At 35.3% G+C, this 23,003-nt stretch overlaps 1 pseudogene; it reads left to right on the top strand.

Moving 5' to 3' along the window:
- Positions 1-6,560: 6,560 nt before the first annotated feature.
- Positions 6,561-7,543, top strand: LOC114213668 (uncharacterized; annotated as a pseudogene).
- Positions 7,544-23,003: the final 15,460 nt, after the last annotated feature.

Genomic DNA, 23,003 nt, shown 5'->3' with positions numbered 1-23,003 from the left:
GAATTCTTTGCTAACCTTTTATTCTATTCTGGCTGCCAATGAATTAGATGAGGCCCATCCACCTGCTTTACTAGGTCTACTGATTTAAATGCTAATCTCATCCAGAAACACTCATAGACACACCCAAGAAGAATGTTTATTTATTTATTTATTTATTTATTTATTTAAGATTTTATTTATTTATTTGAGAGAGAGAATGAGAGAGAGAGAGAGAGAGCACATGAGAGAGGGGAGGGTCAGAGGGAGAAGCAGACTCCCTGCCAAGCAGGGAACCTGATGCTGGACTTGATCCCGGGACTCCAGGATCATGACCTGAGCCAAAGGCAGTCGCCTAACCAACTGAGCTACCCAGGCATCCCCCAAGAATAATGTTTAAAGAAATATCCAGGCATTCCATGGCCCAGCCATGCTGACACATAAAGTTAACCATCATACCAAGGTTTCCAAACTCCTGAGGGGGAGTTTGTCTAAATTACCTTGTCTGTCATTATTGGAATTAGAAGTCTTCACAGAATCTTTTAAAAATATGGATACACTCAGGCGTGACTGGGTGGCTCCAGTCATTAAGCGTTGGACTCTTGATTTTGGATCAGGTCATGATCCCTGGGTCCTGGCATAGAGCCCCACATGGGGTTCCCTGCTCAGTGGGGAGTCTGCTTCTCCTTCTTCCTCTGACCCCCCCCCGCTCGTGCTCTCTCTCTCTTAAATAAATGAATGAATAAATAAATAAATAAATTAATTAATTAATAAAATATGGATACACTCTGTCTTCAGGAATTTGTTTTCTTATGACTGAGAGATACTGATACAGCCATGGCAATCTCCAAATATCCAATATAAATGAAATAAAAATGTCATTGAATTCTATCTTTTAAATGTTCCATGAAATAAACATCTTTTTCTCTTTCAACGCTCCACTGAGACTAAAGAATTCTCAAACTATGTGCTATAAATCTTCTTTGTAACATTTATGCTTAAACAGGTCATTATTACTTCATAATCTTGGAAGGCTGACAGTCAGGCAGAGTTCCTTATAAAATAAGAAGTATATTTCAGTACAAATTTTTTCCTTAAAAATATATTATCCTTTTAAGTTTCATTACCTAATAATGTTTCCGACAAAAATATGTGATTTTGATGTACTTTATTCAGAGGTAACGTTGTCTTTTAACGACTAACTTAAAAAATACTTTGCCCTTTGATCTCAGATGCCGCAGTCCTTGATCTTGACCTATCAGTTATTATTAACATCCACTGTTATTATCACTTACCACCTAAATCCTTCTTACTCTCCCTTCTGTGCCTATGCACTTAGAAACTTTGAAAAGTAAGTCAAATTTAGAGTCATTAAGTTACAGTTAAAGTTTATCACTAATGATGTGACTGTAAATAGATGTCCAATTTACATTCCTTAAATATTAACGTGTAGTGGAACTAAGTTCTATAGCTTTAAAATGAATAATAAATCATCTTTCATATAATATTTTAGTCAACCTTTGTAAAATATCTCATCATGTAATTATAAACTAATAGTTATGTAACACTTATTATAATTTACCATGGGAATACTTCTTCCTTGGGTGTCATTTTAGGGATTTAGAAAAAAGTATACTATCAAGAAATAAATTTTTACATATATTTGAAATATGTACATAAATATTTAAAAATTATATATTTACTGTATTCCCAGATATATACACATCTTCAATATAAAATATATATTTTAAATAATATTCTGCAGGAGTATTTTCCCTTCAGTATGCTTGCAATGGGAGGAAGGTAGTATTTGCCTTTGAGAATCACTGCCATATGGCACCACTGTATGTTGGTATGTGTGGTTCCTATTCCTCACTTTTTTTAAGTGCTGGTAAAGAAAAACAAAAAAAGATTTTGGACCATTGTTCTATAATTGCACTGTTACATTCCTGAGGACTTAAGTCCCAAAGTTTGAGTTGATCAAGAGGTGTTTCATTTAAAATCAGTTAGATCACAATCTGATTTGAGTGTACAAAGTCACACATATATATATGGGTACTCATTTTCTTGAATCATTTCAACAGTACATGAAAAATGAAATAATGTTGCAAGGTCACAGGAACTGGTTGCAAGCAGCAGCTATCCTTATGACCTGGCTAATCTTCAGTGCAGAAGCAAGTGTGTAGGCTGAAGAGATTGAGTGACATGCCACCTCACCTTGCTGATCAGAAAAATCCCTTGGTAATTGCTACACTGACTCTGTAACCCCCAGCTAAGTTTACCTCAAATGGAAATTTTTTTCTGGAAGTGTTGGTTCACCCTTAAATTTCATCACAGGAATCAAACTGATCTAAGCTATACCATTTGGGACAAGCTACCTTGCTTCACTTACTGCATTTCTAATTGAATTATTGATGGTGATTTATAAAGATATCAGGAACTTCAGTGGGAAACTTCTTTGTGTAGTAAACACCACTTTTATTCTATGGGAAACACTGATTTAATTCTCAGTGGGAAAAGAAGACCCTAGAAATGTCAGGATGTTACCTTGAGGTAAAATATTTGTTTCCATTTCTTCTAGATTACTGCCTCATGGATTTCTCACCTAGAAAATCTGTACCTGTGCATTATGTACCCATTTACCATGTGTGGGTTTTTTTGTGTACATTTTGAAGATATTTCTGAATATGTCCTATTTATGTAATCTGTATTTTTATTCTCTGAGGATTATTCATTGTTTCCATTCACCTTTAGGTAACCGGTAAATGATTGCTAAGTAGTACACTGATATTTCATTAGTTTTAATTAAAATGATTTGATAAAACCATGAAAAAGTGCCTAATAAAATTCTTTAATAAAGATGGCTCCATGCTTTCACCTGTAAAGAACATTCCTAACAACCATTCCCATCACCCACCCTCACTCCCTAATAATCAATAAATTAGCCATCAAATATAGCTGTGCCCAGGAACCAGATATATCTTTATGAAGTAGAAGCTTAGGCCTGGAGTTACAGGCCACCTGGACACTGGGGCTGACATAGGAATTATAAGAACAGTTCGCCTCTTTGGAGGAAATAGGTTGCAAAATGGGGAAGAGAATCAGAAATCCCTGTGTAAAGAAGGAAGCTGGAGCAGATCCTTCTGCCTATGAATGAAGGCTGGAGATGATGGTGACCACAGTTTGGCACACCCCTTGAGGAGAAGCCACTATCCTGAAAGTGGTATAGGACAGGGAAGAGCTAGACAGCCCTCAGATTGGCAATTAGGCCAATTCAGTGGGTGAGAGCTCTCTGCTGCCATCATGATATCTGGTGCTTAACTGGGGGTTCTGAAAGCCTGAATAAAGGTAACGCAAAATTCCAAGAAATGAAGACATGAACAAGAAAAGAGAAGTTCCACTCAAGATTATATCCAAGTAAAAATTTACTTCTTTTTTTTTTTAATTTTTTATTGTTATGTTAATCACCATATATTACATCATTAGTTTTTGGTGCAGTGTTCCATGATTCATTGTTTGTTCATAACACCCAGTGCTCCATGCAGAACGTGCCCTCCTCAATGCCCATCACCAGGCTAACCCATCCCCCTACCCCCCTCCCCTCTAGAACCCTCAGTTTGTTTTTCAGAGTCCATCATCTCTCATGGTTCGTCTCCCCCTCTGACATACTCCCCTTTTCTTCCTCTCCTGTTATCTTCTTCTTTTTCTTTTTTCTCAAAATATGTTGCATTATTTGTTTCAGAAGTACAGATCTGTGATTCAACAGTTATCCAAGTAAAAATTTAGAGACAAAACCATATATATAAAAGTCATATATATATATATTAGGTATATATTTCATATAGAAATCATATTTATATCTATTTTATATGCAAAATCCAAACCAAGAGAAATTGTTCCCTAGGAAAGAAAACTAATGGATATAGAAAATGACTCTAAAATCATGTTTACAATCTTTAAGAAAATCAAGGCAAGAGCAACTTCCATTAAAAATGGGAAAAAAAAGGACAATGGAGTGGCAACAACATAGTTTTAAAATCTTTCCAGATCCCTGCACACTCTATTAGGCAGGACACCTTCACTATGTACAGTATAGGAAAGCCAAAGACCCAGGAATGCCACCTACAATAGTATGTGGTGTTAGGGTAGCCTTGTGTTCCCCAAATCACAGGAAGGTGGAGACAAACCTGGGACAACTGCATGAGTCATTTCTGCAAGTATGAGCAGAGAAGTGGACGGAAAGTAAAGTGACTTCTAATGTCCCTGTGAGCCAGAAGACATAATATTCATTAACAGTTAATGTCCAAAGGTGAAACATGGAAAGCTGAGGAAGGCAACAAAATTGGCCGTGAAATCTGCAAGCTCCAGTTTGCAGGTGAGTGAAGGATTCTATAGAGAAATTTGGTGCTGGGGATGTCTGGGCCCTAAAAGCTCTGAATTAATCAACTTAAAGATCCCACCAAGGAAAAGCCCATGGGGAGGTGAAATTTCTGTGAATGGAATCCACATAAGAGGGACAGAGACAGTAGGGGCAAAAAAGAAAAAATGGATCCTGACCAAAGTTGGGAGAGATAACTTTCAAAAAAGTTTAAAACCCTATTTTCGGGCACTGTATTGTAACAATAAAAGGAAGTTCCAGAATCTAGAGCTCGTGGTGAAGCTAAAAAAGTTACCAAGATCCACCTCCTCTTCTAAGAATAGAGGAAAAGTCACCTCCTTTAAACTTGAACAATAGAAAGCATTACAGTTGGACCCCATAAAAGTTTCATCTAAAATATAGGATGAATAAAGAGTATAAGAGTTCTAAAAATGACAATGCTTTACCAGAAAGAGAAGACTTCAAAGCAGACGCAATCTGTCAAAGTGAGTTAGAATAAATTATAAAACCAATAACATTTATGAAAGCAAAGTCCATCTTAGAATTAGAAATACCCAGAAATAAGAAGATTGAAGAAGAGAGAGATTTGAAAAAACTAAGGAAGAATTGCTAATGAAATGAGTAAAAACCGTTTTTGAATAAAGATTAAACTAGATGGAACAGAAGAGTGAGTTAACACCAGAGTTAATGCCATAAGATAAATAAAACGTGGATAAAAATGATTTGACAGAAAGCAATAGCTACACAAGAGAGCATTTGAGTGAAGGGACACACTAAGAAGAGAACCAAAGCAACAGAATGGAACAAGAGGCAAAAGCTATAACCCAAGGAAAGTTTCCTGACATAGAGATGACTTGAAAGTAAGTGTGTGTTGAAAGAACACACACATCATACTTGGGAAAATCAACTCTGAGTGGCCAATGCTTGGGAACTCTTTTTAGGAAAAATATTTCAGGAAAATTTTGAATTCTAAAGTAAAAGAGAGGAAAAAATATCCTCGGAGTATCCCAGGAAAAAGTCTAAATTGCTTTTAATTCGAGTGACCAGATAATTTATTATCCAGCCCAGGAGACTGGAGAAAGGAATGAAAGCACAGGGCAACTGTTGTAAAGCAGGAATATCCTGGCAGAAAGGAACATTTGATCCTCCTATTTAGAAAAGAAAGAAAATCGAATCGACATCAACCTTTATGACATCCGTAGTTTTTGCCTGGAGACAATGAAGTAGTGAATTTAAGTCCATCAAGGAAATAAAATAAGAACTAAAGATTTCATATTCAGCCGGATTGACTTCAAAATGCCAGGAGGTCTATAATAAAACATGCAAAAACTCAGGAAGTATTTTTCCCTTGACTCACTTCTGATATACCAAAAGATCTATACAGAGGAAGAGATAAAACAAATAAAATAGCTCACATAGACTACAATCTAATAAATTAAAAAAAATAGAACCAAAACCAACCATTTGATCAGATAAACATGGATTTTGCTTATTTAAGTCACCAATTACAAAGATTTTCAGATAACTAACAAAGTAAAATCTGACATTTTACCATGTATAAGAGACACCCATCTTATAAAACAGTATTTAGGAAGTTTAAAAATAAAAGGACAAATATAAACCAAGACTAGGTAAATGAAATGTAGAAGAGGAGTCTCATACTTGATATTAGAATTCAGACCAGGAAGCACTGAAAAAGCAAAGGTCACTTTATAAAGCTGAAAGGTTCACAACGAAAATATAACAATTACTCTCATTATTTATTATCGCTCCCAGACCTTACTGCAACACCGTTCTTAACGGAGAGAATACAGAGCTACAGATGCTTGGAGGAATAGAATCAAACTAATAGTCGGAGAAATTAACACATGCCTCTCAATGCAATACAGATCAAGGAATATAGCCCTAAACAACATAACCGACAATGCAGATTTTACAGGTATGTATCAAAGTTGCAATACAAATAGCAGAGAATATCTGTTCTTTCTAAGTTTATGTGAAACATTACCCTAGTTTTGACTGCAAAGAAAACCTTCATGAATTATAAAGGATGCAAATAATCCAAAGAGCATTCTCTGACCAACATACAGTATCATAATCAATTTTAAATAAAAGGCTTTTTTTCTTAGAAATTAAGGGAACAAAATTAACAAAATACATTCTGGGAGAGCTCCCACCTCACAGGCACGCCGCAGGCTGTGCTGCTATGACCCAGCCACAGTCTGTCCACGGGCGTGGCGCAGGGACCCTAGAGACGGTCCCAGGGTCCCGCAGCGTCCCGGGGAGCGGGGAGGGGAGAGGCTGCGAGCCCTGTGCCCTCCCGCCGCCGGCGCCCCAGCCTGGCCAGGAGCAGCAGGGGGAGAACTGCCCGCAGGCTCCCCAGATGGAGGTGTCACTGAAGGGTTACCCACACCTCAAAGCACTTCTAGCGCTGATGCTCGTGCAGATGATGAAGATCGACTGGAAAATGTTTAGTATCCCTACCCACTCTACATTGCTCCTTCTGCCCGCAGTACGGATCCACCAGGCCCACAGGGTCCAGACAGACCCTTTCAGTGTCCAACCTGTGGGGTAAGACACAGCGGTATTCAGAACCTAAGAGAAGCACGTGCTCATCCGTTCAGGAATTAAACCATTTCAGTGTGACCGCTGTGGGGGTAAGTTCGCCAGGGCTTACTCGCTGAAGGTGCGTGGCCTCAAGCGTGAAGGCCGACGCAGTTTCCAGCGTCAGATTCGTGCCATCACTTCCTTCAGCGATGTAAACGCCACGTGAGGGCTTCCCAGCATATTATCCGCAAGCCTTGGATTTACCGGTGCAAGACACGCGGCGCCCTGTTCGTGCACCTAAGGAGTCCGGACCGTGAAGCAAGCTACTTCCAGAGCCCTGATTTCCTAGTAGTGGACTGTTTCGACCAGGAGCAAGAACAGGCTCTTGTTGTTCTGTGTGATCTTGGAGAGCACAGTTTTGAAAGCAACTGCTCTGTTCAAATGCCTGTAATTTGCCAGGTCTCCTCGACCCAGAATTGTGAAAGCACTTTCCCCTTGGGGTCTGTTGGAGGGCTGGCAGAAAAAGAGGAAGAAGAGCCAGGGCAACCAAAGACCAGGGCTTGTGCCAAGGCAACCAGAGAAGACCCCCCATCCCCGCCCCGCCCCCCCCCATCAGAGCTGTCTTCTGTAAGCATTGAGTGATTTCACAGTTTGGCTTCATTTTTCGTTTTTGGAAAGTGCCTGTGCTTGGTCTTGTACATTTAATTTAAATTAAATTTTTTAAACAAACAAACAAAAGTTTGGGAAAGAATTTTTCATGACTGAGAGACTGCTTCGGTGAGTTGACAATAACATATTGTTGAAACATAATTGAAACTATGAGACTTAAGGAAAACCAGTTGACTTAACCCATAGATCAGTTTCTTCTTCCATTGTTAAAAGTAAGCTAAGGAGATCAGTAGATAAAGGGGAATTCAGATGATTATTGACCTTCCTGAGGTGAAAGAGTTCAACAGAACAAATTACTGAACAGAATTCGCCAGATAGCCTAAATAGATGTTTACTCCCATACACAGGACATTGTACAATATTTTATAAAGCCTGATGGTTTTGGAAATATTTACAGTAAACTTTCTTAAAAACTATTAGGGTAGGTACTTCTGAAACCCAGTGTATTTTTTTTTTTAACTTTGTCATTTCTATTATTTCTCATGGTGAAAATTTGCTGTTGGGATAGGCATTTCCTGAACTTTTTTAGTACCGCTCCAAATAATCTTTCTTCTACTTTCTCTGCTTTGCAGAGACTCATGATTTAGAATAGTCAGGCTGTGCATGAAATGTGATGAGTGGAAAATGAAGTACATACATCTTAGTTTTACAGGAACTCTTGCAATACTGACTAAAACTGTGGTTTACCTGGTCTTTGAATGTTAATGCCTAGCTAATTAGGTCATTGCCCAAATCATTTTTTCTCTTGCCCCATGAACAATACTTTCTCTTACATATATTGGAATGTCGTATGAAGGAAAATTATTGGAGATTTTCTATATTTTATGGATAGTTTTATGTATTGTCGGAGATGTTTTAATTGTGCTGATTTGGACAAAATAAAAAATTCTCTGTTAAGGAGAACACAAATCCAAAATATATTCTAGGGGAAATAGAATCCAATTATCACAGAGGAAATAGAGAAAATGTTTAAAGAGCTCCTTCATAAAACCCAGCATGATTCAGTTGCTTTCACACGGAAATATTTTATATGGATTTTCTTCATATATGTGGTAGATGTACTGCTGGGAAAATGAACTGGTTTCTCTTCAACGTACTATTAGTCCTGGACAGTACCTAGCATTGTGTCCTGTGTTTAATAATTGCCAGTTCTTTTGTTTTATATTGAAAAATTTAACTTTTGTGATTTCTGTTTTTATGAATTTATTTAAGCTATGATTCTCTAAGTGGCCATGTCTCTACAGTAAAATTTGGAAATTACTCAACTCTTCAGTGTCTCAATGACTGAAAGGTATAAATATGTTTAGTGTATGGATGTGAGGTTCTAGATGGCCCATGATCTTTGAGAAAATCTTTTCTGTAAAAGAATTTTCATGCATCCTGTGTAACAGTAAAATGTCTCCAGAACATTCATGTATGTAAAAAAACTGTCCATGATTATCCATTTTTGATATTAATAAAATATGTTTTGAAGTATTTATTATATAATGAATTGTCCAGGTATGCATATAGATATGTTTTGCTTGGAACTTTTCCAAGAATTTACTATTTTGGAAAATTATGTCAATAACTAAGTATTTGAGCCACTAACTCAAGAAATCCACGTCAGTCTTCATTTTTTGTTGTCACATTTGTGATTATTCTCTACATAACCATATTTTTGAAAACTTCTTTCATAAAGTTTAAGAATGATATTCTATGAATAATTGAATTTATTTTTATATCTTTGTGCACAGTTCTTTCTATGCCAAAACATTGTTTTTAATTAAGCAAGGAAACTGTCAAGATTAGGTAAATATTTTGCCCACATTTACCGAAAAATTTTGAAAAGACTTATCTTACTTCTGACTTACAGAGGGAAACTGTTGAATATTATCTTTGAAATGTTTAAAAGTCTTCTAATCAGCAAGACAAAAGCATCAATTTTACGTAAAAAATAGCAAGAAGTAATAACCCTGATAAGCCATGGAATATTGGAGGAAAGTTAATCTTACTAAATGTGAAAAGGATTATTAATACACTGATAAAAAATTCAAATGAAGTTATATCTCTGTCCAATCAAGCAATGATACTGTTTTTAAGAATCAATGAGATGTTAAAACATTTTACAAATAACCATGTAACAGACTATAGTACAACAAATTTTTATTACAATTCATTGAAATCATCCTATGTTACAAATGAAGTTTAACTAATAGCATATATGAGTTGTTTAAGGAATGAAAAAGTCATAGAGGAAATGCTATTTTAACATAGTTATTTATGATGGATACAATGGCGTTGCTAGTATACACACTCCTTAAAGATTATTTCATAGAAAAAATAATTCCTTTTACCAATGTCATCGTTTCTATAACAGAGGAAACCACAGTTATAATTGGTCCACAACATGGATTTACAGCACTTTGGGAGATAACATCAAATATTTTACTTATTTATTCCATTATTACTGATAATGTTTATTTATTAAAAGATCTTAGTAAAATACTTGACAAATCATGGGATGACATGACATGACTGCTATCAATTAATATAACATCAGTCCTTTAAATGACAGATTATTTGGTAAATTCTAACAACAATGAGGAAGATGTTAACATCTTATCTTACATAGAAGTAAGATGGGTCTCTAAAGGAAATTGTTTAAATATATAATGTTAATAAATTATAATAATGACATTTTGTGTCATTAGTTAAAAATTAAGGATACTATTTTCACTTCTAGTTAGAATGTAGTAAAATGTTAACGATTGTCACTTTTAACAAAAAGAGACAGAAAGATTAATGGATAAAATAAAATCATACATTTCTATGACACTGCTAAAAAGCAGTGGGTCAAGAAAGGTTTGGTTGATTAAATAGAGAGAAGCACAAATCCTTCACATGTTAGCAGAGAACCATGGCATCATCTATAGATTAGGTATGCAGAAAAGTAGGTCTGTCATTGACTGGAGACTGGAAAATTTGCAGGACTGAGAAGACATAAATCAAGCTTTGAGTGTCATCACAAGCTAGAGGGATGGGTTGATATCTAGAGAACCCCAAAAGGGAGAATAAAGCTTAATCACAAAGTTTCTCTGCCACCCTCTCATCAGACTGTAACCAAGGAAGCAGTAGTGAAGAGGTAGTAAGTCAGAAAGAATTTATGTAATGTCATGTATTCTCGATGTGCTTGGATTCTGGGTCCTGACAAAATTGAATACAAAGTTGAAGAAAAACTATCTGAAACTGGGACAATACCCTCTTGGCTCAAACCATGTAAGATCAAAAGTTTAGCCTTTTGGTGATGCTGGCATAGAGTTTAAAGACTGAGTTCACTTTAAATGTACTCAATAAAAGTGTGGTCCAGTTCCAGATCAGATCAATCATGGAGGAATCAAAATATCTCCTCATCATAACTGCCAGCTACAGAATAAGGCTTGTGATTTCTGTGAAAATAATTAGTGAAATTTAAAAATATACTCAATTCTGCACTTTTTAAATCTTTAAATCATATTTGGAATAAAAAATTAAAATAAACAGAAAGAAAGAAGAAAATGCAACTCAAATAAAGAGGGGGAAAAAAAGCCAATAAGCAAATTCTGAGTACCTGGTCATTGGAATGACTGTAAAGGACTTTAAAACAAGTATTAACTTTCTTTAAATATAGGAAGGAATGGGTGAAGAAATACAGAATTTTATAAGAGAAATGAAAACTCTAAAAAGGATCAAATAGAAGTCAGAAAATAATAAAATATCTAAAATAAAAATGTTGGATAGGCTTAACAGCAGATTGTACACTACAGAAGAAAGGATCAGTGTAGTTAAAAGCAGATTAAGAAATGGTCAATTAGAAAGTACCCAACTTCAAGTTCACAGAGAAAAACAACTGAAAAGTCAAAGTAGAGTCTGTGACCTGTGAGCCAATACCAAGCAGTCTAAATTATGTGTAGTTTGAGCCCCCAAAAGAAAAGAGAGAGCCTGGGGCAACAACCTTTTTTTTTCAAAAATGATAGGTATAATTTATACAACTATGATGAAAAACACCAAACCCAGATCCAGAATCCCAGTGAAGCCCGAAAATAATAATTAGAAAGAAAATATCACTTAGGTACACTAGAGTCAAACTGATGAAAACCAAAAAGGAAGGGAGAATCTTAAAACAAACAAAGCAAAACAAGCCCAAAACAGAAAAGAACAACACACTACATACTGTAGAGAAACATTAAGCTTATCCAGAGTTAGCCAACTAAGAAGTATCAGGAATGGGATTTAAACCCAGTTTTAACTGGCACCTGTATTCATGTTTTTTTAACACTATGAAAGTATGGTTTCTTCTATCAGTGAAATTTCCCATGTAAATATGTCAATGATAACATATCAACATATCTAAAAGATACTATGTAATTATCTCCATAGACTAATAAAATATTTTTTAAAACATCCAGAAAAAGTTTATGAAAAATAAAACTGAAGGGGCGCCTGAGTGGCTCAGTCAGTTAAGTGTCTGACTTCAGCTCAGGTCATGAGCTCGGGGTCCTGGGATTCAGCCCTGCATGGGCTCCCTGCACAGCGGTGAGTCTGCTTCTCCCTCTCCTTCCGCCCCTCCCCCGCTCATGCTCTCTCTGTCTCTTTCTCAAATAAATAAATAAAATCTTAAAAACAATATAAAATAAGTAAAACGTAAGAAAATGAGAATAGATGATGTAGATTATTCTTATTATTTTAATATGCTGCTTCACTTTATGTACTAAAATTTTATTGAGGATTTGTACATAAAAGATTGTTCTGTAGTTTTTATGGATTTTTTTTTTTTTTGGTAGTATCTTTGAACTTGCTACAAGTTTATATAGTAGAAAAACATTTTGGAAACTCTTTTTTCTACATTCTGAATAATTTTTAAAGTATTAAAATTGTTCTTTCAAGCCTTTTTAATCTGAGCACATAGCTATTCATGAGATGATTTTTAATAAATTACTTTATACATTATATGACAATTGGATCATTCAGAATTTTAGTCTCTCTAAGGCCAAACTTGATAATTTATAAAGCTAGGAAATGATTCATTTTCTCTGTTTCAAACTTGTTAGCCTAGAATTGAGCAAAGTAGTCTATGATACTCCTGTTGATTCGAATCATACATTTGGCTGTTTCCACATTTAATTTGTTATTTCATATATTTACTATTCCCTTTCCTCTTTTTCTTGATTAAGTTAGCTGACAGAATAACTCATTAGTTATTTCCCTCAAAGAAATTGCTCTTGAATTTATTAGTTTTATGATTTTCATCTGTTTTTCTTATTTATTTCTGTTTTCTTTATTGCTTACTTTTGCTTCTCTTGGGAATATTTTGTTGTTCTACCTCTTTGAATTTTCTACTTCCAAAACAAAATAGTGTGACAGGTGTGAAATTAATAATTAAAAAAACATTTAGAATGGAGTCTAAATGGAGGCTGGCAGTGGAGTTCTAACTCCCTTAACCACTTGTCAACTGCAGACCCATTAAGAAGAGACCCACCTTGCAAATCCGCGATACTTTACTATCCCAGCAGGAAGAAGAAAGGCTTTCTCTTCTCCCTGGTAACAGACCAGCCAATGAGAGACAGTCACAGCTCAGCCAATGAGAAGCCACTATACTTCCAGCTCCCAGTTACACCAATGGATTTTTTGTTTATAACAGCCTCTGTGAACTCCTATCTTTCCTCCATAAAAGAGGGCTCCCGTCCTCTGTTGTGCGGACATGCCTGTGGTTTTGCCATAGCCTGCGTGTCCCAGACTGTAATTCTCTGTTATTCCCGAATAAACCCATTTTCTGGTAAAATAACTGCCGGCTTTATTTTTAAGGTTAACACAGGCATAGAATAGACATTTCCATTCCAAAAGGGTGGGGATAAAAGGAATAACAGTGTCACTAGTGCCCAGCATGTCAAAATTTGTTACGTTTCAAGACCTAAGAATAATTTTCTGTGGCTTGATGCTTTGCTCTGTGCACTTGGAGGCTTGCTTGGTCCTGCCTCTAGCCTCATCTCCCTGGCCTCTTCCTTTTAACTAAAGTTCAACCCTGAGAATTCTTCTTCCTTTTCTGATACGCAGCACATGTTTAGAGCTTAGTTGCTCTATCATTCCATTTCCTGCCCTGGAATCCCAGAAATTTGACAGTTTTCCTATATTTCATCCCATGTCTTCCCTTTGAGTCCTGACAGCAGGGTTCTAGTGGTATAATATCTCATTAGTACCCTTACAGATCTTTTCTTCTTCCATGTCAAGGGGGTCTACAACATTAGACAAGAGTGCCTTTCACGTATTTTTCCTGGGAAATCCCATCTTTTCCTGGTTTCCACCAAGAAGATTGATTAGATTCATGACTCGCACACCTAATCTCTTCCGTGAAGGCTTTCCAGCCACACTTATGGCCTTCTATCCAGAGCAGCTTTACCAGCAATGGGGACTTGTTCGTTTTAACATCTTTTGTGATCTGAACAGGCTGAGAACTTACAAAGTCAACAAGTCATGGTTCCTTTTCCTTGACGAATTTTTCCTCAATCTTTCTCTTCCCTCTCACATTTTGCCATAAGCAGGGAGGAGAAACCAGTTTGCACCTTCGGCACTTTTTATTCTTTCGCAGTTGTCCCAGAGGCCAGAAGTCCAAAATCAAGTTGTTGACAAGGCTGGTTTCTTCTGGAAGCTCTCAGGGAGCATCACTCCATGTCTTCTGTTGGTTGCTGTCAATACTTGGCCTTCCTTGGCTCTGGCTGCCCTTCCATCTCTTCCTTCGGTTTTACATGGCTTTTGTCTCCATGTGTTGCTGTCTTAAATCTGTGTCTTTTAAGGACGCACATCATTGGGTTTAAGACCCACTCTTAGGCACATCTGCAAAGACCCTATTTTCAAATAAGACAGGTACCCGGAGTTAGGACATGGACATATTTATTTTAGAGCCAATATTCAACCCATTACATATATAGGTATGTATATCTTTGTGTGTTTGTGTATAAGTGTGTGTTCCATTATTATTATTTTTGAGAAATTCCCTCTCTCACTCTCTTTCTCACTGTCTGTTGTAACTACTCTAGTGTGTAGCCCAAAAATCAGAGTCTCTGTTATAGAGTATCAGAACTGTTTGGTCCTAAGAGATTTGGTAGAAATTCCCTGTGAAACCATCTGTAGTTCCATAGTAAAATTTTCTGTGTCATCCAGACATTAGCTGTTTAGGCTTTCTACCTCTAATGGGTTAATTATCTTAGTCTGTATTTCAATAAGAAATTATCCCTTCCCAGAGAGGGAGGCAAACCGTAAGAGACTCTTAATGATAGAGAACAAACTGAGGGTTGCTGGAGGGGAGTTGGGTGGAGGGATGGGCTAGATGGATGATGGGCATTAAGAAGGGCACTTGTTGTAATGAGCAATGGATGTTATAGGTAAGTGATGAATCACTAAATTTTACTCCTGAAACAAATACTACACTATATGTTAACTAACTTGAATTTAAATAAAAAAAAAAAGGGGGGGGCACCTGGGTGGCTCAGTCGGTTAGGTGTCTGCCTTCAGCTCAGGTCATGATCCCAGGGTCCTGGGATCGAGCCCCACGTCGGGCTCCCTGCTCAGTGGGGAGCCTGCTTCTCCCTCTCCCACTCCCCCTGCTTGTGTTCCCTGTCTCGCTGTGTCTCTCTCTGTCAAATAAATAAATAAAATCTTTAAAAAAATTACTAAATTAAAAAAAAAGAAATTATCCCTTCCAATGGGATGTTCACATTTATGTGCATAGAAGTCTTACAAATAGCTTAATATTTAAAAATATATATATTTTCTTCTATATCAATGGTTATTTGCCCTTCTTGCTTATTTCTTATTTTGTATTTTTGTGCTTTGGTAATATATTTTTAAAAATTAAGCAATGACTTGTATATTTAATCATATTTTTCAAGCACCAGGATTTTGAGTCATTCATTATTAGGTTTACTCTTTTTCTAGTCTCTGTCACTTTAGTTTTTTCTTTTATTATGTTCCATCTTGTGCCTTCTTCAGGTTTACTTTGTCATTCCTTTTCTAGGATTTTGGGCTGGGAGTTTAATTCATTTATATTCATTCACTTTTTTTTTTTTTTACTGACAAAACTGTATAGTGGCATCAAATTTCCTCTGATCAATGCTTTTAATATATTCTATAGATTCTGATATATTTATTTTCCATTACCTTTTTTGTTAGAAATTCAATCATTTTATTTTTTATATCTTCTTTTTTTAATTCTATTTTTTATAGATTTTATTTATTTATTTGAGAGAGAGAATGAGATAGAGAGAGAGAGCATGAGATGGGGAAGGGTCAGAGGGAGAAGCAGACTCCCTGCTGAGTAGGGAGCCCTATGTGGGACTCGATCCTGGGACTCCAGGATCATGACCTGAGCCGAAGGCAGTCACTTAACCAACTGAGCCACCCAGGTGCCCTATATCTTCTTTTACTTGTTTAACAGAGGGTGACAATTGATAATTTTAAGCAAAAATTATAAACATGTGCTATGGTTTACTTGGAAGTAAACCATATAAGATTGTAGCACAAATAATGGGAGGACGTATAAATGGAATTATAATATTTTAAGGTTTATTCATTCTACAAAGAGTGATGTGATATTAATTCATGGCAGATTGTGATAATTTAAGGGTGGTTGTGCAATTTCTACAGTACTAATTTATAAACAAACAAAAAACCCAAGGTGAAAGAACTAAAAAATAATAGAGTGGGTAAAAAGAATACTGACAATAAGCATCTGAATAATCAAAACAAAGCTGTAAAGGAGAAAATAAATAAAACAAATGGAAAACAAACCACAAATTCAAACACATATATAATTGCATTAAATACAGTTGGACTGAGCAATTAAAAAACAATTAAAGTCCAATTAAGAAGTTTTTGTTTATCTGTTTGTTTTTAAAACAAGATTCAAGTAATTCTATTTAAAAAGAGGTACTTGATATATGAGGACACAGGTTGAAAGTGAAAGTAAAATGACTGAAAAATATAGACCATGCAAACTTCCAGCATAAAAAAGGCTGGTGTATTAATATCAGAAATAAGCACTTCAAGATAAAGAGGAGCATTTTATAAAGATAAAAGGGTTGATTTATCAAAAAAAACATAATAATTCTAAATAAGTATGTACCTAGGAGACTCACTTCAAATCAAATGAAGCCAAATCACATCCTTTTACAATTATTTACAAAGAAACTAAATTACTTATTATAACATTTCTTAGTTACATATTTGGTTGAAAACAGTTTCAGTGCAGTTGTACAGTTAATGGAGAAACAAATCAATTTGAGAGTCCTTACAGAATATTTAGAACTAATAATAAGTTACCATCAATGAATATAAGAATCTCTTTAATTTTACTAATAACTATTAAATCAAAATTATGTTATTTTCAGCATATGTATTTGTATAGTTATTGAAGCAGAATGAAAAAAAATCTGTTCTGAAAATTAAATGTTATTGTTTTTTAAATCCCAGGGTTGTCTGTTATTCTTCAGGCTTATCCTGGTATTATCCATAAGGTTTCAAATGAAATTGTCTATTACCTCTTTTCTCCCCTATCACCTATTTAAAATATCATCCTCAAGATTAAATGTATTTGGATATATGTGATAGGTCACAAAGTATGAAAAAATATTTCCTATTATATTTTGTTACAATCATACCTCATAACATGTTAAAGAAATTTATTTTGATATTATACTTTAAATAAGGTCCAGATCATATGCAAGACCATCTTATTTTTTCATCTTTGAAACTAATTTGTCTTGGCTTGTTATTCTTACTTAAGTGATTTTTCTCTTATTATACACAAAAATGAATGGCTTATTCTTACTTATTCTCAAACTAATTTTTATTCTAATGTCTAATATTTAATTAATTAATTTATTTATTTATTGAGAGTGCATGCCTGTGCAAGCAGCAGGAGGAGGGGCAGAGGAAGAGAGAGACTTTTAGGCAGGCTCCACGCCCAGGGCAGAACCCACTGTGGGGCTGGATCTCACAACCCTGAGATCGTGTCCTGAGGTGAAATCAAGAGTTGGATGCTTAACCGACTGAGCCACTCAGGTGCCTTTCTAATGTCTAATTTGAAATCTGCATCTGCTCTTCCATTTCTCTTTAATTTTTGCAAAAAAATGCTATATGTCATTTTACTTCACTTTAAACTTACTCATTATAGATATAAGGTTCTAACTGTTATTTCTTCTAGTTTTGAAATACATATTTTTTCCTGGAAAGTATTTCCTATAAGACCTTACATAATAATTTCTGGAATTATTGTAGAAATTATTGTAGAAATTTTTGTAGAACTTTTATTGTAGAAATTGTTGTAGAACTTTTATGTGTAGATAGTTTATTAGCAAATTCTATCTAAATTTCAGTGTTAAAACAGACATTACAAAATACTGGATAAATGGGACAGTGTGTTGGGTCTAATAATGTTGACCTCTAATTTAGACTTTCTATCTAGCAAAACTATGGCTAAGTTGTCATAGTTCTAAGTTTTATTTTCTTAAATTTCTTAAATATTTCTCTAATCCTCTACTATCACATATTTCAGTTTCTTTTTTTCTCTTTCTATGTACTTTAAATAATTTATTTTTAACTGTTATTGAAGTATAATTATGATTCACTGTTAAAGAGTTTCATGTGTACAACATAATTATTCCACAACTGTATACATTACTCAGTGTTCACTAAATAAGTATAGTCACCATCTGTCATGAAGTGACATAATGACAATCTTATTGACTATATTCCCTATGTCGTACTTTCCATCTGCATGACTCATTTATTTTGAACCTCTTAAACCCCTGTATCTATTTCACCTATCTCCTGATCCACCTTCCTCTAGTAACCATCATTTCGTTTTTGTATTTTTGAGTCTTTTTTTCTCTTTGTTTCTTTGTTCATTTGTTTGTTTTTTAAATCTCACATATGAATGAAATCATATGGTATTTGTCTTTTTCTGCCTGATTTATTTTACTTAGTATTATTCCCTCTAGATCCACCCATGCTGTTGCAAATGGCAAGATTTTATTCTTTTTTATGGCTAAGAAATATTCTAAGGTGTGTGTATATATATATATACCACATCTTCTTTATCCATTCATCTATTGATGAGCACATGGGTTGCTTCCATATCTTGATGACTGTAAATAATGTTACAATAAACATAGGGGTGCACATATCTTTTCAAATTGATGTATTTTTTTCTTTGTGTAAATACCCAGTAGTAGAATTACTGTATCATATGGCATGATATGGTATGATTACTATCACATATTTCAGCCTCTATATTTAATATAGTGGAAAGGGAGTAGATGAAAAGCCACAACATCCCTTTCTTGTCTGATTGAGTAGAAGAGTGGAAGCGTCCCTTAGTAAAGAACAATCAGACATGTGGTTGGTTGCTAGGAGACCTGTTTCTGCCACCCATCCTATCAAAATTTCACAGTAGATAATAGAACCAACAGACACTTTTTTGTGAAATTAGAGTAGGGATAATTAATGTTTCATTCCAGATAATTACAACACGAAGCAGTAAATCTGAGGGATAGTGTTTTAGAGATACCCTGAATTTCCTAGACCATTACTCTAATGTGGGTGGGCAACCATGCTGCTGAGAAGAGTCTAAAATTAGTTGAAAGAAAGAGTTGATGCTAAAACATGGTCTTGACCAGGATGCAGATAACAGCAAAGAAGCTTACAAGATGGAGTTCAACTGAATTTCAGCAGATACTCAGGTAGAGAAGAACTAGCTACTTCATGAGTACAGTTGAGTTAGGCAAAGACCAGAAGACCTAACTGTACATTGCACAGTTGTGCATTGTGGAAGATAAAACTGCAAGATGACCATCTTCCAGATGCATTCTTTGATTCAATGTTATGACTCAGGACTCCCAGAACTGAGATGTCTTTTGGAGGAAGGAAAAGCGAGAAATGAGGAATACCTAATATTAGAATTAAAATAGAATAACTCCAAAAACTCTTTTAGTACAATTCAATTATTTTCTATTATGCAGAAATCAAGACTCAAACTAAAACTTCAGGAAAGTTTTAGAAGAAAACAGTTATATAATTTTTGTAGAACCAAAATTCTAGTCTAGGAATTAATCCTTATATTAGAATGAAAATCATCTCACTGGAATATGTGCTTCCTTCTGGGTTATAGTAGACTCCTTTTAAAATCAATTTCATTGGATAACATAACAATTAGATAGTGAGCATCTCAGGAGAACAGCAAACTCTCCAGAACAGGCATGATAAAGGAAGGGCCAAAAAGTTATGTAAAGGCTAATAAAAGGCCAGTAAATCTAATCTTCATTTTGTGCTACCCTTCTTAAGACTGAGTTGTCATTGCATAGAGAGTCAGATCCAATTGGAAACAGGTCAGCAAATATTATATTTCATGTGTATATGACATATTATATGTATTTGCTGTATTTCATAACAAGTCACTTCTCACTTATGATAATTGTAATCTAATTTTTTAAAGTTTTGCTCAACAATATGTTTTGTAGAAATATTTTGAAATGTTGACTTTCTAAGGTAGCTATTTTTTTATCAGTTTGCATACATATATCCCATACATTTAAATATATAAATATGTAATACATAAGTTGGAACTACTAAATACAATTAATGAATTAATGGCAGTGTACATTATGTGAAAAGGAAAAATTGATTTCACATTTACCTCCCTTGATGAAAGCCTGAAACAGGAAGATCATCTTCTCAAATTCCTATTCACTTTCCTTATTGTTCTAGTTCCTTGATTATAGATGACTATAATTATCGTGGATTTAAAAATCTTGTCTGAAAAATCTGTGTGAACTATCACCCATGACATTATGAAAAATTCAAAATATATAGGAATCACCCAGGGATCTTTTTACAAGGTGGATTTCTGGGTTCCAGCCACAGAGACTGTAATTCAGTAGACCACATACTGCTGATGTTGCTCATGTTTGGACCACACCTTGAGGAGTACTGGTCCAGTTCACAGACCTACACTTTATTCCTAAATGGAATAACTAACTCTGATGGAGCATGCACTTGGATTCCACTTTTGCTCATAGTTTTTTTGTTTTTTTTTGATAAGATTTTATTTATTTATTCATGAGAGACAGAGAGAGAGAGAGAGAGAGAGAGAGAAGCAGAGGGAGAAGCAGGCTCCCAAGGAGCAGGGAGCCCAATGCAGGACTCAATCCCAGGACCCTGGGATCATGACCTGAGCCGAAGGCAGATGCTTAATCATCTGGGAGCCACCCAGGCGCCCTGCTCATAGTTTTTGTAACCTCTAAGAACTGACTTCATAAACTATTTCTCTCTTTAAAACTCTCCTCTTTTAGCTCTTTCCTCTAAGATTGGAAACATCTTATTGTTAAACAACAGCAATAACAATATCTCCTTTCCCTCATTCCACCTTCCTTTCCTGCTGCTGCTTCTCTCTGCCTGCCCCACCCCTACCTTTCTCAACCAATCTTCTTATAGGCAGAGCCTGCTCTTTGACCTCATCCCTCTCAATGCCTGATAACTCAAGGCATGAAATCTGCCATAATTCACCCTGCAGCGCAATAACTGACAAAAATCATCTGATGCTCAACACCCTGTCAAGTACAATGGGCTCTTGCTCTTCTTATTTTACTATACCTTAGTTTGACCAAGTTATTGTTTATACTGTGGGCCACTCACTCATTGCAACTCTATTCTCTTGATCCCATTATCAACCTCTCTCATGGTTCTTCTTACCCTTTAAGTTCTCACTTTTCTGCCTTTTCCAAAAGATCCTCCACTTCCTCTTTTGTGGATAACACATCAAATTCTCCAACATTCTGTCTTTAGCCCATCCTTTTCCTAATTATGTGCTGTCTGACTTCTACTTTTGTCCTGACATCCTTCCTGAGTTTTGAACTCATATGCAGAAGTATTACCCTGGATTTCCATAATTAAGCTTAAGCATATTTAATAATTCCCTTTCCAAACCTATTCTTCCAGTCTCAATATGTAGATCCATTTCATTCTAGCTCAATCATGAAAGCCAGAAACGTGGCATTCAGCTTCCCACCATCCCCATGTCTAGCCGTTCTTACTTCTTTAATGCTCCTAAGTCCTGTTCTCACCAGCTTCACATTTACTGTTGAGTGGGCACCATCTCTCATTTGGACAATTACTGTGTCCTTCTAATTGTGTTCTCTGCCTCTTCTGTTGTTTGACTTCTCAATTCTACCTTGTAGACAGGTGAATTAGCTATAATGGGAGTCATGATCACTTACTAAAATTCATCGAAGATCCATCTACCTTATATTTATTAGTGTGGCAAATGTTGAAATTACACTATTTCTCCAGGTGCATTTGTGAATACATCTTACTTTGCCCCTTACCTGTGAGTAAGAGTGAACAAACACTGTTGTATTTTGCCAATAACTCTCTGCCTACTTAGAATATACTTTGCTTCATTTCTTCGTATTAAAAATTTTAATATAGAAAAATTTACAGAGTTATATAACAGAAACATACACCGAGAATTACTTTTTCCTTTGGATTTTTTAAAATTAGAGTTGTGCTACATTTTTAGATTAGAATTTGAAAGTGTTCATTCCACTTTTGCTTCTTACTTTCATTGTGATAGTAAATAATTATCTTTTGCCTGCCTGGTTTCTACACCTTGAAAATGAACATAGTCATTGTGCAATCTTCAGAATGACTTAAGAATTAAATAAAGTACATTTTGTAAAGTACTTGGAAAAGGTGCTTGACACATAGAAGATGCTCAGTAAATATTGGCTTGAATTACTGTTTTTCTTTTGTTGTCTTTAATTATTATTATTAATAATTTTATCAGAATGGCATTTCCTTATTCATGAAATGGGCTATCTCATTTTTTGCTTCATCTTTTATGTATTTCAATGTTTTTATAATTTTTTCCAAAATTATTTTTCTAAGTAGACTTTTTTTTTAAGATTTTATTTATTTATTTGAGAGAGAGAATGAGATAGAGAGAGAGAGAGCACGAGGGGGGGGTCAGAGGGAGAAGCTGACTCCCCGCCAAGCGGGGAGCCCAATGCAGGACTCGATCTTGGGACTCCAGGATCATGACCTGAGCTGAAGGCAATCGCTTAACCAACTGAGCCACCCAGGCATCCCTAAGTAGACTTTTTTGATAGGAAAAGGTAAAATATCTTACTGGCACTTATATTTTTCTAAGTGGCTACTGCTTTTATAATGCTGTCAGTATTCCCGTTTTTAAATTTATCCATCAAATCAGCATGCTCTACAATTTGTCTGTAGAGTCCTTTGCATTTTCTGGATAAACAAAGTAAGATTTTAGAACAAGGAAAAATTAGCTTTTTCTTTTCAAATCTTTTGCTGCTTTTTTTCTTGTTTCGTTGTCTGTCTTGTATTTCTAATAAAATATGGTGAC

Source organism: Eumetopias jubatus, unplaced genomic scaffold, assembly GCF_037043125.1.
Source record: "Eumetopias jubatus isolate StellerSeaLion01/CBP00866 unplaced genomic scaffold, mEumJub1_p1.0 scaffold_14, whole genome shotgun sequence".
In the NCBI taxonomy this organism is placed as follows: domain Eukaryota; kingdom Metazoa; phylum Chordata; class Mammalia; order Carnivora; family Otariidae; genus Eumetopias; species Eumetopias jubatus.
This window is presented reverse-complemented; position numbering and strand designations above follow the sequence as displayed.